Here is a 19,982-nt window from a genome sequence, read left to right on the forward strand (position 1 = left end):
TCTTTTCAATATTAAAGATGTACGTTTTTGAAGAAGTCTTTGTTAATATTAGCAATAATCTTACGTTTACATCGAGTGTTTGAAAATTGATTGGAAGGGGATACAAAAAGGATAGTAGATTGATCAGACATTTTTTATTCGAAGAGTACTGTGACTACCTTTCTTCCAAATAAATAGGCTTTTTATAGTTTTATAAACTCATTGTCAGTCGTTGATTGCGTAACACAATTGTGAGAAACTGTTCTGTTTGATTTAAAGACACCAGCGTCCAGTCGGTGCTACCAGCGCCAGGGGATCCACAACTGTTGCATTCGTCTTTGTCCATTTTTCCAAGGTTCCTCTCGCGTTCTTCCCTCCCTGTCGCATCTTTCACCCCCGTCGAAGACACCATAAAAGAAGGCACGCGTCGGGCGAACGTCGACGTCTCGACTCCGTGGATCGCGACGGACAGGGGAGTGCGCGTCGAAGAATCGCAAGAAAAGGCGAGGGGCGGAAAGCCACGCAAACGAAACGGCACGGACGAGCGTGAGCGCCCTCGACGAGCGGCGTCGGGACGCTCAACGTCGCGGCGCGCTGTGAAAACCGAGGGACGACGGCGTTCGAGTCAGTCTGCGTCCGCCAGTCGTCGCGACGTCCTCGTATCGTAGTGACTTGCGCCGATTTTTCGTTGATACGCGATCGTACGAGACGTCAACGGTCGAGTATTCGCAGGATCTCCTCGAGAAGTCGACATCCTCGAAGGATAAGCGTCGAACGGTCGATTTCACGGTTCGAAGGTTTACGAAGACGTACGACGATCTCGGAGTCTTCTGCTCAGGGGCGGTCGATCGTCATTTCGAAACGTTGAGAAACGGATTTCCGGAATAGCCGAATCGCTGCGTGCACCCACGCTCGATCTCCCTCAGATAAAGTGCCACGAGGGCACTGACTGAATTATCCCCGGCGTGATTATTGGACGCAGCAGCCCGGAGTACTTTCGCGGGGGGACGCGGCTCCGTTTCCTATCGAGAAAGTCCAACGCTATCGGGGATTCCCCGCCATCCCCCGGTTTGCTTTGTGCCGCGTTTTGCTCTTTCCCTCTGTTTCGCCCTTTTTTTCACACCTGTGTGTGCCAACCGCTGACTTGGCACCGCGCTCGGGAGCGAGCGGCACCGACCAGGAAAAGAAGAGAACCGAAAGGGGAAAACAGAAAACTCGAGCGTGCTCGCGGACCTCTTCCCGATTTCCCTTCCTCTTTCGCCCTCTTGAATCTCGAACGAGTTCTGTGCGCGCCGCTGGATGGATCACCGGCTTTGATACTCGACTCGATATTTGTCCAGCAGCTACCATTGTTCGGTGAGTATTCTCAAAACTAGACGTGCGTCGCGTTGCCCCGCGCGGTGACCGTAGCGATGTCGCAATTAGACGAAACTAACGTTCAGATATTTCACGTGCACGCGCGTCCTCTGTTGCACAAGTTCCCAAAATTTGTTTATTTCATCGAATATTAAATGCGTAAATAGTCGAGAAATAATTTCGTTTCGGGCTGATAACGTAAAGTCTTAAGTAACAAGTAACGTGGTTCAGATCTTTTAATGGACTTTCAGAGAATTTCGGCCACCCGCGGAATTAACTGGCCAATTACTTTTATCTTTGTTCACCGCGGTTCTGGCGTCCAAGCGTAGCTTTAGCGTCTGCTCTTTTCGCTTTTTAATTATCCGTACCCTTAATGGAAAATATTAAGACAATCGTCCTCGAATCGAGACGCTCGATAGTCTTAAATACGTCGATTCCATTTATCGTTTAGGCGCATAACAACTCACGGTTCCCGGGATATCGCTCCCGGGACGATGCACAATTAAAATAATAGACTCTTGGTACGGCAGTCCCGTTGGAATCTTAAGAATTGCATTACCGGTTCGGTAAAAATCTGGGGTAAAGCCAGTGTGTGACGGTTTTACGGGGACAAGCGTTCCCGGATTAATTTTCACACAACTTCGCGGCGTGTTGGTGGTTTCGAACAATTGTAATTAAATTCTTTCGACGCTAATGACCGCAAGCATTTGCGTCTCGTGCAAATGATATTTAAATTAGTACGCGGCCTGTATATTAATCGTGCAAAACAGAGCACATTTTCGTGGCGATTGTGCGACTTCCGGAACGTTGTTAACTGATCTCGCAACGGCAATAAATTTTTTCGTGTAATTTACATTCTCCCGACACACTTGAATATATTTAGCAAAAGGGTTGCCGTTACTGATTCTTAACACGGTTTTCGCACGACGGACGAAAGAGTTCGTAACAATTGCACAACGATTCGTTATTTCGTTTCAACGTAATACGAATCAATTAAGTATCATATTATTTCTTTTTTTTTTAATATATATTTTGTGTTATAACTACTAGGTGTTTATCAACGACGATGGATTCATATTTTAGACGAGGGTGGACGTGAAATTTATTTATTTATTTAATACTATCGAGGAACATTGTGTTTCTTGAGAATAGTATTAACTGATGAATTTTACGACTATCGTTGAAAGTTTCTCTTAGGATTGGCTCCAATTCGTGTTTATTTCGGGATGCAGAATATTTGCAACAGTTGCAAATTATACAGACTCATCAGAAATTACGCATCGTTTCTCTAAAATTAGTGTTCACTTTCTATATATTTGTTTTATTCGAGAATATTGAATAGGAAAAGTTTCCTGAAAAAGTAGCCCTTTTAAAGTTAGATATGTTTTATAAATAGAACACTGGCACCTAGAGGTATCTAATAATATCGAGACACTCATACAGCATGTAAACCAACAAACTACAGTAGATACTGAAAATCTGAGAATATTCAGTAAATTATTGCTCAGTATAATATTTTTTACGAACAGATTAAGATTGTTCCAACAAAATTACTGTGCACTTTATTCAGGTTTAGGTTCATATTTTTAAAATCACGTAATATTCAAATAAATTTTTATTCCGGTAATAAAATGTTTTTCTAAACAAGACGTTGGTGCTTAACGATTGTAAAGTGTCCTGTTTTTGGAATAACAATGTATTTTGTCGTGTAAAATTTAGGGCTAGAATATTTTCATAAATGTGAAATACACGGGAGAAACGGAGTAATTAATATCGAACTAAAAAACGATCGACGAGATAAAATTTATCAGCACGCGTGGTGTGATTCACGATACAACCCCGGGACAACTCGAACGCGTTAATAATATGGAAATAGAGCCAAAATTTTCAGCTACGAATCGCGTACCGTGGAACGAATTCTCTGGACAAAATCATTAATCAGCGACATCGATTCAGGGTTACGATTTAAAGTCAACGAGAATGAAATTAATTGTGGGGGATCAAAATAGACGTACGCTGGTCTCTTTATGCTAATGCGTGCAAGTCGCGACAACGAGAACGATTTTATGTCTCCCATTGTCGATGTCATTTGCATCGATGTACCTGGCGTACGCATTGCTCATGGCGATTTGAAAATGATAACACTCTTCTGTTTCTGACATTTGTCCTTCTCACGAATGCACCGTGTAATTTCTTTCGCGAAGAATTTATAATTTTTAAATAATATACAAGCGTTTTTCTAAATAATTTTAATTGATAATTCTTAAAGTCACTGTTAGGCATGCAAACAGTGTGAAAACGTGATTTTTGCTATGTCAGATTTATCGTGGAAATTTCTTTCGTGTAGATAATGAGTATTGAAATGCGTGTAGACAGGCTCATTAAAAGGTAGCTGAAGGATATTGATTGCCTTGTTTCTTAAACGTGTTAATTCAACGTCAGGAAGCTTGAAATTTATCGCTCGAATAAGGGGAAGTCACACGAACAGAGAATTGCACGTTACTAGAGTAGAAAAACACAAATTACTGCCGCAGGATTGATTCGCTAACGTATGTTAAGTGGACGGTTGTTAATTATTTTTACTGGTTCTACGTTTCTGCGTCCTTCGTTGCTTCTTTCTCAAACTTTGCTTGTATCTTAAACTTTCGTTTCATTTGTTTCCTAAGATGGCCATTTTTCTGCCACGGTCGTAAAAAAATATTAATGTAAAAGGCACGCAGAACGAACGCGAGGTATCCCGACTTCAACAACTTGCCTTTAAAAGTTATGGCGAAAAACTGCGAGCACTTTCCCGGCGATTGTGACAGATACTTTTCACGGAAACCTTCTTTTCGATATCAATTTCATAATGTATTGAATTCTAGCAAGCTCTTTAATCGGCTCGAGCGAGACGCCATTGAAAACTTTCATATTAAATGAAACTTCGTTCGTGATTGGTATCGATCAATTTTAGAAGTGATAATTGTAAGAAGTAATTGCTCCTTTCTTCGAAGTAGAATTTTATCAAGAAGTTTGCAAGGATTATTCATTATTCTTTCAAACTCCATGCAATTCTCGATCGTGTAACTATTTAATTCTTAATTACTCAACGTAATTAAGTTTGAATTGACATTATTTCTTTTGTACACAATACGATTGTCGGGTAGTTTGCCTTAATGCTTTTATAGAAATAAACATGTTAGAAGTACCGTGAAAGTGAGAAGATATAATTCGTAATGTAATTATACTGCAGTATAATTTCATCGAGAGTCGACGATTGAATTAGTTAAAATTTTCTACAGATAGTAAAGCATAAATCAATCCTGGTATTGGTTTCGTTGAGACTGTCAACAGACAGAAGGTGAAAAACTTCGTAAGCGATGTCTACCTTGTAAGTTCATAACGAAGAGTTTTCACCTTCAATCGTAACTTACAAGTTATGGAGGAACGCAAAGTAGTTTTCCAGCCAGTTCGGGATTACAGAGCCCGCCCAAGCTTTCAGGAAACTATCGTGTCTTCAGTTTTTTATTCGTTACATCCCCTCTTTTATTTTTTACGAAAACGTTCGTGTCGAATCGGTAGACATAATTCCTCGACGAAAGTGCCGACTGAAGAAGTAATGAATCATGTATTATTGATGTTACTGAAAGCATCTTAAGTAGGAGTTTATAAATTTACAAGAACCGCGTGAATTGTTAGATAAAAACAGTATTCCGTACGTTTGCCGGGAATTAAGCTTTTGAATATTGAACTGCGTTCTGTACGGGTAACCAGAAAGAGTTTTAAACTTTTAGTACTTGAAGGATTAGGATTGGAGAATTTAAAGGGCGTCGAGTTACTTTGGTGAAGTATTATCGTCGATATATGTTGCAGTAATAAATTAATACAACGTTCGATCGAGTAAACGAATAAATTCATTCGAGTTGGTCTTATTGGTTAGCCATGGTCCGAATAAAATTTTACCCATCTTTGCGTCGCTGTGGAAGTTGAATATTTTTCAAGGGAACATCGTGAACAAATGTGCAGTTCATTTGCAATACAAAATCATATTTCCTTCGTGTGGAAATTCAGTTTGGAGAATGGATTCACCCCTTTCTTTGTCCTAGAATATCTACAAAACGGCGAAATAGGCGAAATATCTACAAAACTGCATACTGATAATAATCGAGAAAGACAAACATGGATTTTTCAATAATTTTCTGCTTGCAGTTTTCCAGATACAAACGTGGATTTAATTTTGCTGTAAATTTTGTTTTCGATCTTTTTCTACGACAAGGGGTAATTTCATTCCCTTTAAACGAAATTCCGCATGAGCGAAAAATGGTTTTATGCTACGGATAAACTACTCTACTTGCATACAATATTTCAAAATTTTCGGAATTTTTGGGTTAGCGGTTTTCCTTTGTTAGAAATAGTTCTGTCCAGAGGAAAGCAAGTTCAACGATTTATGGTTCGTGAATATGAATAAATGTAAGGTCATCGGCTACTAAGCAACAAAATTAGAAACAATACACAACAAATTACAATATTTAACATCGTTTTCAAATATCATTTGAATTCCTTGGTGTTCATATATTTGTCTGTAATGGTATTCATATTTTAATAATTAGCAGTAAATTATTTTGTGAAATATATAATTAAATTTTAGAAGGTATATACGGGGGAAAAATGGAATCTGTAATTATTTGCTCTAAACGTATTATGTACACGTTGAATAAATCGACGAACTGTAAGAAATGTACGTGACCAGTAAACAGTCTTGACTTTTTGTTTTGTTCGACAAGGTCTTCGCTTCGTGGAAGTTTGGAATTGTGGATAGCAACGGGCGGTTCTTGCGAACAGGGTAGCGAAGCTCATTACGACTCTGGCGCGCGCGGGGACCGGACGTCGAAGTACGTAGAGAGAAGTAATACACGCGACGCGAGTGTGAAAGTGCTATCAACCAGCTTGGAAAGGTGTGAAGGTGTTCACCTAGGAATCTCCTCCTCTCTGAGCCGATTTTTGTTGCTCTGGACGGGCCAGCGAAATCGTAAGTTAATAAAAAGATCATTTTGTTTAGCTGCTCGACGCAATAACTATTCTTCGACCGATTTATGCGGCGTATTCGAAGAGTATATTTATGTTAATACTCTTCACTAAACGAAGCACTTGGTTATTTTAAGCTTCCATTACCTGGATTATAACAGTCAATGCTGTTTGATGTTTTTGCGTGTAAATCATGTCTATTTAGGAGAGGATTTCATACTGATCAGCACATCATTAGTGCGTGACCATTTTGTTCGTAATGACATGGTTTACACGAGGATGACTCGAGTAGTATCAATAGCGATAACATGGTGAAATAATATTATCAATATTTATAGAGGAATAATCAAGAGCTTTTATGCCTTTATAATGAAACTAAAATTTTGTATTTATGTAATGATTTAATGGGAAGTTTGAGCTCGTTTGGTGAAAATTAGGTAGAAAATATATTCCTGGGTTGAATAATTGATACAGTGAGCCACACGTTTCTATCAATAATAAAAGTGTCTAAGAAATAAAGCGTTCATTTTTGCGACTGGTTGTGACCCTTTTCGTCTGCAGAACTTTCATTAAATCAGATTCATTTTATACAAACGATCAGTCATTTCAATCAAACCACATCATTTGTACATACGAACAAGTATTAGTAATTCGAAGTTGACACTGGCATCGAATAAAAGCAATCGATACAGTAAATTCTACACAGGAAACGCGTTTATGCAGCAACGATAAGTGATCCGCGTTTTGATTTCGATTTCCAGAGTTATTCTGTGTTAAACATAAATAATTATTGTTACAATGGAACAAAACTGCGCAGCACCAGCGTGTCTGTGATTTAAACTGTTCATAAAGGATTAATTATCGTTACGTTTTTTCCCAAAGGAAATTAGTGGACGCAATTAAACGTGTCACATTTAAAAATTAATACAAGGAAACAGATTAATACAAAATATACAATGTTTTCATATTTTTAATATTTAAATTGTATTTTAATTGAGCTTTGGGACTTCATAAGTTGTAGAATATTATGTTTTTCCAATGAACGAAATGCACGAAGGTTTATTACCATAGTAAAATTTTCATTTAATAATCAAAAAATGAATTGGGTTCCAACATCAATTTTCACGAAAACAAAGGTTTGTCGAGAAAAATTTTCCAATTAGTCGAAAACGTTTGAAAAAATAATTTCGTAAAAATTCTATTTAACATTATTTTTCAAGCAATAAATAAATGAATTTAATAACTTGAGTCGCGTGGCGGAACGAATTAACTCTCGAAATTAGTCAATAATAATAGTTAAATTCTTACATTATTAGCATCTTACTATTAAATGAGTCTCTATTACAACGAAACCAGCAGAATTTTTTCGCCAGTCGCGATCACCGCGAAACGTAAACAAAATACACGGGTCTGTCTGACCCAGCGATCGCTGGTAGATGGTTAATGGTTTTCAGGAAAATATATACTAGTTACGCGTTCTATGGATAAATTGGCGATTTACGAAAGATCAATTTCGGAGGGTTCACGTCCATTTACTAATTACATGCTATTGCTCGATAGTATATTGACATTATGACGTTCATTAGCCGTACGCGTTAGCTTTATCGGTTTTGTCATTAGCGCGACTTCTATTTTGTGTTACGAGCCCAAAGGGGAGAGTAAAATACTTTGATTTCTAACCGTTACATATAATTATGAATTATAAGCTGTTGCGGTAGACACACCTTTGTGGAAGGTATTAATTACCACATGCTTAATAATGACAAATGTTTTTTCCAGTTTTTACGAAACACAGATGAAGCGTTGCAAGTTAATCACATTTTCTTTCCATATATCTTCAAAGGCCACGAATTAGGTATTTAATCAATCGATTGGTATTGCCAAATCTGTTTCCTTGTTATCTTATTCGAATTTTATTATTGATAATGAACACATTTAAAGGCAAGATCGTCGTGACTCATAAACAATATTATTTCACCATAAATGTAGTCGAGTATCTGCGCGTTTAACAAGATTCGTAAGTATTCCTCTAGTAATTGTATATTTGGTTCGAGATGAATTGAAGATGGTTTTCTCCTAAACGTGGATAGTTGCAAAAGTGTTCGTCGTATTGTTCTCATTCGCAAGGCTTTTCGCTTTGTATCCGCGGCACGACTTCTCGATGGAACAGTTATACCTTGAAATCCAACGTGTACTATGGTTTACTTTGAAAAAAGCTTTCGTGAAAGCGTGTGCTTGGATAAACCTGAAAGCAACTCGGGACGCAGTCATCTTTCAGGACTAGCTCGGCAGCAAAATTGCCAAATGGTGTTTCTCGTTTCGACGCCCACGGCTGCAAAAAGCGATACGTTTGGATTGAAATGATCCATTGTATTGCTTTGTATGCGAATACTGTGCAAAGTGTAAATATCAGTTGTCCATGCATAATTTCATTTGAGTGGGAATAATGACGTGTCACTGCCGTTATTTCATTTCGCGCATAGCGTTCGTGTAATATCGTAAAAAAGGAACGGGAACGTATTCAACGTTAAATATTTGTATAGTTAGTTACGCGTATTGCGCACAAATAACTTGAAAATTGTACGTGTTCATTTTGCAAATGCGTAACCTTTGCATAAAATTTAATTACGAACGGGGACAGTTTTAAGCGATCGTTTTTCTTTAAATTACAGATTTAATGTCGTTTTATATAGTACTTTCTAAATGAAAAAAAATTCTATAAATGTTAAATAAAAGTCAACATAACCGACGAGTTTATCTAGCAAAATCGGACGAAATTTTAATTTATATTTATCACTTTTTCATTTCATGTTTTAATCTCGAAACTAAATTGTGTGATTTTTCTATGCAAACTTTCACGTTTATCTTTTTAGTTTTTAATTATTTCCTTCTGTATAATTATACTTTAGAAAAATATGTTCAGAGAATCTTCTTTTATGATTTTTTATATTACTAAATTGTTTAATCGGTGGCTGTTTCGTGAAAATCAGTTTTTATTTAAAAACTCGTTCAGTTTTAATTATCAAATTGGTGTCCCATGTTGTACAAAATATTTATCATGTTATTTAATTTATTTCGACAATTGGTATCAAATTGAATGTAAAACAGTATCTGTTAGGATTATGTTTATGCACATATATATTAAGATAAAAGTTCGCGTAATTAATTACACAAAGATTTATGAAATGATCCAATACATAGGACAAGAAATTTTGTTTCCTCAAACTGACGAGAAACATAATCTATTTGGCAATATTCGATTTCCAGGAAACCTGACACACAAATATGGTGCTGAAAAATGTTGCATCCATATTTTATTTTTATCGGCTGATATTTATACTCGAGGGGTGAAAAAGTATACTACCCTGAAGGTTGTGGATGAACCACCTATTTATTCAAATCTTTCATCAAATAATGAAGATGGAAAAAAATATTGATATATGCGTACAGTGTTTCCTAAAAATTGAAGATTATTAATTTCGTGATATTCCTTGTGAGCACTACAATTGACGACGGTAAGAAGAACTATTAATAGGCTCCTGGTTGGTAGATGCTGAAATTATGAAGTCTATGAATAGATTCCTAGTACGTGAAGTGTTAAGCACGTCTAAACATGAATGATACCTTAAATTTAGTTTGCTTCAAATTACTTTCACGTATAAACATTTGTCGGTTTTATTATTCAAATATAAATCATTCTGCAAAGAAAGTTAGTCGAATGCTTTTATGATTGCAACTTAGATACTTAGATTTTTATAATTTAATAATAATTTAATTTTTAAATTTTGTCTCTTTTGATTATAGTCAGAGATTGAATTAGCATATAGAACACGTCCATTAGAAATACTGCTAGTAAGGATAAAAGTAAAAAGTCACTGCTTTTGTCCCGATTATAACTTTCAGCTTTCTTCGTGCTCTTTACTTTACCGAGTATATTGTTTCAATAAATACGGGATTAATGTTTACAGAATGTGAAACAGTCGTGAAAGAACAACAGATCGTGTTTGGTTTCTGCGGGAATATATAAGTTAGTCGCCGGAAGAGGTTATCTTATCCGCAGTGGCATTTAATTTATGTTACGTATCATTGTTTGGATTTACGAAAAAAATTATTAAATACGAAATATTTAATTTTTCTCTGCGGAAACTTTTTCTCGAATTGTTACATCAAATCATAAATTATTCTGAGTTTAATCGAGGCGTGTCACATGCAAAATTCGAGTAAACGCGAAACGGACAGAGATACGGTTGGCGAGTGGGGATACGATAAACAAAGGGATGGAGAAACTTCCGGAAAAATATACATTCGATAGAAGGGAGGGTACAGACAGGAAAAGGAACGAAAGGAAGACAGAAGGGAGGCTGGGAACGGTAAAGAAGTTGGAAAGAAACGCAGGGGTGTATACGCAAAGAAATAAAGATAGAGAAAAATAGAGAGAATCGAGGACGAGGAAGGGGAGAAAATAGAGAAGTAAAAGATGAGGATAAAGGGAGATTGGGGGGGAGAGGGAGAGGAAAAAGAAAGAGGGAATGATCCGAAAACCCAGCGGAGTTCCTGGCACCGCGAAAAATAGGGCTCTGGAGCCCTCTTACCATTTCCAAGTTACGAGCGACATTACGAACATATCCCGCATAACACAACGGTGGGCAAAAGTCGAGGATAATCGAGGGGAATTCCGCGCGTGAGATAGGCCAATACGGAAAAAAAAAACTTAGGGAAATGGCAGTAGCCTGCCAATTGTGTTTTTCGTTAGTGATCGAAGGGATCAAGACGCTATTGCGTTCGACGATTTGTTCTACCTTGATAATACCATGGTTTCCCTGATAATCTGCAGCTGTAATAACGCGCATCGCGCGTCGAGTTCGCTGAGTAGAATTAATGTATCGATTGTTTACGGTGCACGTATCCAATGTCCACGTTTTTGTTAAATTTTATATGCAAGCTACAAACAGCTCTTGGCTGTTTCTTTGCACTCTGAAAAACATTATACTCTCAAGTTCTGTACACGTTTGTTATAACGAATGTTTCTGGTTACTGTATTCTTTTGAATTCATTACTTCGTGTACACAAAGGTTGTATGCCCGTATCAAACAACATACACTATTCATTTAGAAAACTTCCGTCAGCATGAAGGTAGTATGTCTATTCGCGAAGTGTGTTTATAGTATTACATATATGGAAAACATTACAGACTTTCTGTACGAAGGAAAATTACATACAGGGTGTTCGGCCAACCCTGGGAAAAATTTTAATAGAGGATTCTAGAGGCCAAAATAAGATGAAAATCAAGAATGCCAATTTGCTGATGGAGGCTTCGTTAAAAACTTATTAACAATTAAATTCAAAAATTTCAAATCGTTCTGGAAAAATTATTTTCGGTTGTGGGGGTCAATTACAATCATTTTTGGTCATTATACATACCTCTGAAATCCTATCCACTTTCGAGAAAAAAATTCGAGGTGTGAATTTTTTCGACAAAATTAAAAAATTTCAAATCGTTCTGAAAAAATTATTTTCAGTTGCAAGGGACAAGTGCAATCATTTTTGGAGAATAGACCTATCCCCGAAATTCTACCCACTTTCGAGAAAAAAATTCTGTACAGTCGAAACTTTAAACGTTAATAACTGTTTAACAAAGCCTTCATCAACAAATTGGTATTCTTGATTTTCGTCGTATTTTGGCCTCTAGAATCCCCTATTAAAATTTTTTTTCTTGAGGATTATTAAAAATTTATCAGTAAAATACCAAGATTTTAAACGTTCACTTGCACAGTCAATTTCAACCAAGCTAGTTGCATTTTTGGTCATAAACTATCCAGGTAGTTGCAATTTAATCAAATTATTGACACGTTAAATACACAGTCGAACAGTTGTATAAATCGAATCAGCTTCTCAAGTCGTACTAGATCTGCCTTAAAGTACAAGTCTGAAACTACCCTAAACTTGTTGGTATTCACCTCGAACAGTTCCATAAAATCACAAGTTGGCGTTTGGTGGGAAGAGATAGAAGCACCTTTCCAATGTTCAGATCGCACATTACGTGTAATTGTTAGTATACAAGTTGAGGAATTTGTATCTTTTCGTGTAATATTTTCAATATACATTAAGCATACAAACTTCAACGTAGAATGCTTTCAGCAAAGCGTTCGACAATCCGAAAAGTTTTCCATCCGAATAGTTTTATCTTTCTATACGTTCCATGTAATCCGTTCATCGCAATATCTAAAATTATATAACGTGGATCCATTGTTAATGAGGCAAATATTTTTGAAATTTAATTATATGGACGTTCCAGAAGTACAAAATTTTAACTATTCGAGGCAACGACGATAGATTAATTGAAAAGCGCGCGTTCATATACCGTTCATTTAATTGGACATCGAAGACTTTCAACTGCGGGGCAATAAATTCCCTGCTGAGTGTGAATTATGAGCAGGTAAAATTTTAATCCCCTTATGATGAGCGTTTTGACGCAGCATTAAACGGAAACAAGATTATTACAAGCGTCGATGATCGAAATTGTTAAGCGCTGTTATTAATGTACCTTTCGAGGCTCGTGTACGGCTAATATCTCTGGAAAATAGTCGACGTAAAACAAGAAATATATTGAGCTAACGGGGCTGTAGGAATTTTTCGAATTTTTATTAATTCAAATATACCAAATCGAATTTTCATTGAATGTATTCGAATTCTTATTCTAATTTCTTCCTTTGTCTTTGTTTCTAATTTTTGTATTTTTAGTTCATATACACTTAATGTATTTGTGTTTTAATTTACCTTAGCTGAAACGTCGAGAAAATTATTATTACGGTTATCAATAAATATTTGACTCGAGTTAAAGAATCTGGATACTTTGCTAGTTGAAATAGTATACTTCGTTTCAAAATTGTACATTGAATCGTAGAGGTACAAATTGTATGAAATATTATCTTTCTAACGTTTTCATCTCGTTGTATTCACCTGTTACATTCAAACGCCCCACAGATCTTATCCGAACATCGTATTACGTCTTGTCTTCTTGACTTGCAAAACTTTTAAAACTGTCGTGCAGTGCGAAAGTACAGAATTATAATCGCAACGAAGCCAACGACATGAAAAATTCGTTCTCATTACGCGGAAGGCTGCATGCGTGAGGTGTGGAAATGAAAACGCACGCGACTGTTCTTGACATTATTTTCAAGTGCTGATTCGTTGCAGTCGATCGTGATAAATTAATTTGCATTTAACTTCAAACCCTCGCGATATTAACTCGCTTACGTAACTCAGAATTCGTCCACGTTTAATACGAAACGAAAATACGGCCAGACGCCTCTCTTGTTTTATTAACATTGAACTTGCATTGAAACGTACCTCAGTTACTTAAAAAAATACGCTTATTTTAACAAACTTTATACGTCATATGAGATTGAGGAAAGGTTTTAAAAATGCATTTCTAGCTGCACCTCTTACGTTCGTATGTATTTTACTGGTCATCTCGCCAGTAGTTAATTAAACAGATCATCTTTTATATTTCATTTCAAATTTTTTCCTTATCTCACAAACCAGAGACGACGAAGGTTTCTCATCTCGCTATTAATGTTAAAAGAATCGTCAGAGAGAGAAATTGGCAGTAGTTTCACGTCACATCGCTTAAAAAAATTTCTATTTGCTTTACGCGAGAGTAATAAAGATTTATAATTAACGTTTATGATATAATAATATCTCTAATTCGTAACTGTGGTAAAAATTGCGAGGGACTAACCATTTCTCACCGTTCTAACTTCAACGCGGCCAACATCGGTCGGTTCTAATCTTAATTATCCTGTTCAAATCCCGCGAAGCCGCAGTAACATTTATCTCCACTCCTTTTCCTTAACTGTATCATCAGTTATTTAAGCACCGCGTACTGTTCATCAAATCCAAGCCGGAGTGATAGCAGGCTGGCACGAGCGGAGACTCCGGGCGCTGAAACAGCCGAGCTGGATAGGGTCTACTCGATTTTACGCAATGCATTTTAATCGCGAATTTAACGTTACGGAGTTCTGGGATCGAGGGTCGTTCCGAAAATCGTGCAAGTCTGGCGTAGACCGTCTAAAGGAAAAGCTCTCCTCGATCTGCCTTTTGTCCGTGGCTATATTTTCATTCGGGATCATTCGCGGGCTCCGGTCACTTTTTCTTCACCCTTTTCTCCGGTAAATGGTTCGTTCTGCACGGAATCCTAATTGACGGACCGACGTACGTGAGTAACTTATACCCTTGCGTGTACCTCTTACGTCTTTACTGACAAATTAATCGCAGATGAAGATTTACACGAAGCGTGCTTCTCGTAACTGTCGCCACGATTTCTGGCGATCATTTTCTAGTTAACTTCTTTTCGATAATAAAAAAAAGTAAATTCAACCTGATTTGATCGATGGAAAAATTATTTTTGTTCGTCGCTAACATCACCAACGAGTGGGAATAAAAATACATTGAATTTATTATTGTGCATATTTTTCATTTTCGCAATTTATTTTATCTGGTCAGTTTGGGCTTCTTCGTTGAAAACGTTATTCGCATTTAAGGATGTCCTCAAGAACTAGCTTAAATTTTAACATGAAAAGTAGAAATATTCTGTAGTTTAAAGGTAATTTTACGAATATTCGTTTTAAGTATTTTAAAGGTAGTTGTACCTCTTTAAGACACCTTTCTTGAGATTGCTGACCAGTCTCGATGGAGAGGGTTGCAGACGGTTAACACCTGAGTCCTTTCAAGACTTGGATGGTCAACACGTGATATACTGTCCTAGCGATAGCTTTTTTTTAAATGTTTTGAAAATTATTCCGTTGAAAGAACGGAACGGTGGCTTCGAACGAGTTTTCAACGCGATCTTAGGCACTTATTATAAGCTTCTTCGGTTCATGATCTCCATTCGCGCCTCGTAATTAAAGTCTAGAGACACCGAGTATTTTCTATTAACATTCCTGGCTAACCCAGCGTACTCAAAATGACCGCAGCCGGTACGGTATGTTGTACCGTGGCCATTGCACGTTGTAGACACATTTCTGGGCAACGGGAATGTCAGGCAGATGCACTTGTTTCCCATTCGCGAACCATACCTCTATTAGAGACCGGGATACTTAATTTTCACGGACGATTAGCTCCCGCGTAGCTACAAGTTCGAAAGTATTTAAATCTATTTAGGCGATCGCGGAGAATGCGAAATGAGACGAACTTCGCGAAGAATATCTTACATCGTGCTCCGAGATTCTTTTGTGCGAAAGTTTTCGGTGTACCGTGAGCGTGGAATTTCATCTGAAACGAGTGTTTAGACACGGTATATTAAAATTTAAAAATACCAATTTATTTTCTCTTGCGATTTATGTATATTTTAAATTTCGGTTGTTTTCAATATCAAACAGTGAAAAGCAGAAATTCATTTTAAAGTTTAATACTATCGAAGATAATATTAGTGTCTCAGTGTTCTTTAGAATATTAGAATATTATATAGGAATGAGAATATTTGTATTTAAGCGAAGAGATCTGTTGGGTTGTTAATATTTCTTTGAATTTTGATTGGCGGAGCTTCTTGTCTATATTGATTACGTTAATCTGCTTAGTGAAGATCTCTACATGATGAAGATAGAATAATGCACGTCAGTAATATGTATTGTTCAAGCATGGTACATTAGACGGTATAAAATATGGATTACATTACAGTGTATTGTATTCGAGGAATTATGATGAACAAGTAATTAGTTCGTAATGACTTTCATTATTGAATTTAACTTGTATCTACATGTGAATTATAGATTTTCGGAAAATTGATGCCATGAGTCTTCCAAAATTCTTGCACATATTTCAATTGCGTATGATCTCCTTTTTTATTAATTACACGAATGTGTAAAGAATTTTCAGTAGAATCAACAGACGGAATTATAAGTTTTCGGATAAAATTATTTCCAATTTAGTAGAAATAGAAATAATAGCGGCTCGTAGAGAACGTTTGTAAGCGAATCAAAGTATTTGATAAAAGTTTTAAACTATCGTATCAGAAAAGTATTGTAAATCTATCAGTTTCATCGTTCGATATTGTTTATCGTTTGAGAAATTACATTTTTCTGTAGTACCGTTGTTTGATAATAACTATAAATTTCGGAAACGAAAGCTATATGTTTCTTGCTTCGTGAAATATTGCGATTTACAACGATGGAGATTCATAGCCAAGTTTATCAAACATATGTCGCACGAAGAGCGTGTAGAAAGAGGCGAAGAAAAGAGAGTTATTTACTCTAGCGTGTAATTAGAAAGAGATTGAATTATTGGAGGATCGGTATCATCAGTTCGATACATCGAGCATGGAAGTTTGGCTCTTCACGTTTTCATTTCTCTTTAACGAATGATAACTCTGAACAAATAAATATCTCGTATTGTAAAATGCAAATATATTGACCCTTCGTTGAAACCTTATTTTAACGGATAATTAAATAATAATATTCAGACGCAGCTTTTAAATATTGAATTTAGTTTCGTGTTTAATATTATAAAAAGAAAAATTATTTAATTTATTCAGGAATAAATTCCTTGTTTACTGTAAATTCAATAAAGGGGAGAATATTTAACCCAAACCAACATTAATTTAAATATTATAAGTATTCCTTGGTTAAATGATTTGATAAACCAATGTTGTCTAGTATTTCTGGTTCTATAATTGAGTTCAGTTTTCATTCGTAGAGACGTATTGGACAATCACTGTTTCTGCGTTCGCTCGCCGTGAAAATGCACAATGTGGTAGCGAAGTCTGCATATTTTGCACTTCGACACTCGCGACCGTTCGATAGAAGAGAATGACACCTTTAACCCCCTTTCGCCTATCATGGTATAAATTTGATTCACTTCGAAGCGGGTTCCGTTCTAGAATATCAGCGACACGAACAGTAGTACAATCCATGCATAAGCAGACACGGCTAGTAAAATCGCAATTTCATAAATTCCGTCACTGATCGTGACCGAGACCAACGAATAATAATATGAGAAAATTTGCGTGTCGTGAATAAAAAGAAAAGTAGAATACCGAGTTATACCAATCACCAAACTTTTGGCAATTATTTTAAATAGAAATTAAGTGTATTCTTGCGTTTAGTTTGTTTCTGTTTTCACGATAGTCGTTCGTGCTCAAAGATTTTAATGTCTATTTTTCAGTAAAATTTCGCGCCATACCCTTCACCGAAACAAATTTATAATAATGGACATGTTTCACGATTAATTTGCCTCGTTCATTATATGCCATTAATTTTATCACGCGGATTGTTCCATTCGTTTCAGAGCTCGTATAACAATTCATTGTGGTAAACGGAGAGATATGTTTGTGTTTATCCGTTTTTGAATATTATGCTTATCTTGCAATACGAATCATATCAAATTATTATTATCGTGTATTATCGTACTTTGTATTGGTATACCCGGTGTAATTAACTAAAATTAATGTTATTTGTACTCCATTATCGTCCAGTATCGACGAATGTTGTTAACTGTATAATTTAAAAATTTATTCGTAATTTACATATATAAATTCGCATTCTTGTTTTGAATAGGGTGTAACTTCAGAGCTGGACTCAACAAACAAAAGTTCCCATATATTTGGTAAATGAATGAACGATTTCGATTCCCAAATACGAACATAACAAATTATCAAATTATATAAAATCTTATTCATTTCATATTTAAATCACAAGTTTTCAACATTCATTCGCCATAAAAGTATTGCTTAATTACTAAAAATATGGATCTTTTCGAAAAGTAGCGCAATGAATTCTCTTAATTTAGATTATATTCGCGTGGCGAATTGACTCGCGGAGATATAAACCACGTTTTATACAATGGAACAGATTGCATCCACAGCCAGGGTAGAAATATGGGAAAGTTTTGAAGTAAGATCGAGCTGTCTTGAAATCTTTATTAACAAGTACCATCGTTTGCAGAATAAATCGAGCGAGTTCGCGATTTATCGAGTTCGCGTAATATCCCCGGAGTAATCGGAATTTAGTGGATTCACTTTGCCTCTACCTGCCGCATTTATCCAGCATTGTACAGACAATCCTGGAAAGATGCGTGCACGGGGCTCGGTAATTATTTATACGAGCGTCTGGAACTGCATTTCGCCTTAGGTCTACTTTCTCGTGGAGCAGCTTTAGTTCCTTGGTGCCGCAAGGGTGCCACGGTATTTCGCTTTAACGAGATGTCTCTCTTAAAAAGTTTTCTCCATTAAAAGTGTGTAATTGCAGATGTCCTCTTGTTCGTTTCCACGGTGCGCGAGACCCCGCCGCGCATTTCAAAAACCTATCTAGTTTCCCCGATGCTAATTGGAATTATACCCAGTTTGTTTCGCACTGTTCTATTGCGCGCGACGCGTCCAAAATTTATGCGATATTTCGCGAGCGTCCCTCATTAATTGGACCTTATTATGGTCGATCAGACTTCCGATTGTTGCGTTTCTTTTTCGCGTGTCCGTTGCGTAATGAACGCGGAAAATTAGCGATCTATTTGACGCATTCGTAATTATCGTAATGGGTAGTGCCCGATGGTGAATAGTTTTAATTACAAACGCGCGTAGTTGCGCGCCACGCGTATTTCGATTATTCATCGACGAGCAATATTGTTTCGTTGCGCGATATTTTCCAAATAATCGAAACGATTTTTCCTTGGACAACGCAGAATTATACTTGCTGCTATTTATGTTCGTTCGACGCGAACGACCCATCGATTCGAGCGATACCTGTAAGACGGGCAAGCGTAATCGAATTTTATCCACCAATAAAAATTGAAATATTCGTGTCCAGATATATAAATAAGCCCAAGGAATACCTTTCTCGAAATATTTATAATTATATGTGAGTAAGAATATTTCAGAAATAGTACAGATAATGTGTAAGTCAAAATAGTATTACATTAAAATCCTCCAATTGATTCAGAAGTTATAATGTTTTAAAGATATGTAGAATATTCCTGGTCAGATATATTTTCGGTAATGAATTTTTTTCTCGAAAACCCGTAGGATTTTGAGGGTATGTTTATTCACCAATAATGATTGTAATTGACCCCCGCAACTGAAAATAATTTTTTTAGAACGATTTGAAAACATTCTTTTCGCCGAAAAATTTCAGTGAAACATATCAACGCATGGCCAGACATATTTTCGGTAAGGAATTTTTTTCTCGAAACTGAGTAGGATTTCGAGGGTATGTCTGTTGACCAAAAATGATTATAATCGACCCCCTCAACCAAAAATATTTTTTTTAGAACGATGTTAAAAAAATTTTTTTTTTCGAAAAATTTAGGCGGATATTCGAATTTTTTTCTCGAAAGTGCGTAGGAATTCGGGGGTATGTCTATTCACCAAAAATGTTTATAACAGACCCCTGCAATCAAAAATAATTTTTCCAGAACGATTTGGGTATACAATGCTACACAGTACCATTTCTTGTACGAAACGTGACAATATTATCGCGAATTAACGTTTATAGAAATTTCCAATTCTTTTTGAAACTGATTGAAAATACCAGCTTATATCGGGAGCGCTAACGCAGTGCTTTATTTATTATTAAGGTCAGTAATATCTCGCGTAAAATATCGGCAAATGGTTCACTTTATTTCAAGACTTTCGCGGCAGTCATTAAAACTGGCCT

The 19,982-nt window shown here is 36.5% G+C and overlaps 1 long non-coding RNA gene across 1 annotated transcript in view; it reads left to right on the forward strand.

The window, feature by feature from the left end:
* The first annotated feature begins 599 nt into the window (after window positions 1-599).
* LOC143341986 (uncharacterized) overlaps window positions 600-19,982 on the forward strand; it is an 83,792-nt gene continuing 64,409 nt past the window's right edge. Inside the window, exons 1-2 of the long non-coding RNA XR_013079710.1 lie at window positions 600-1,335; window positions 6,099-6,343. This is a non-coding gene — a long non-coding RNA (uncharacterized LOC143341986). The remainder of the gene's footprint in view (window positions 1,336-6,098; window positions 6,344-19,982) is intronic.

Source organism: Colletes latitarsis, chromosome 5 (assembly GCF_051014445.1).
Source record: "Colletes latitarsis isolate SP2378_abdomen chromosome 5, iyColLati1, whole genome shotgun sequence".
NCBI lineage: Eukaryota > Metazoa > Arthropoda > Insecta > Hymenoptera > Colletidae > Colletes > Colletes latitarsis.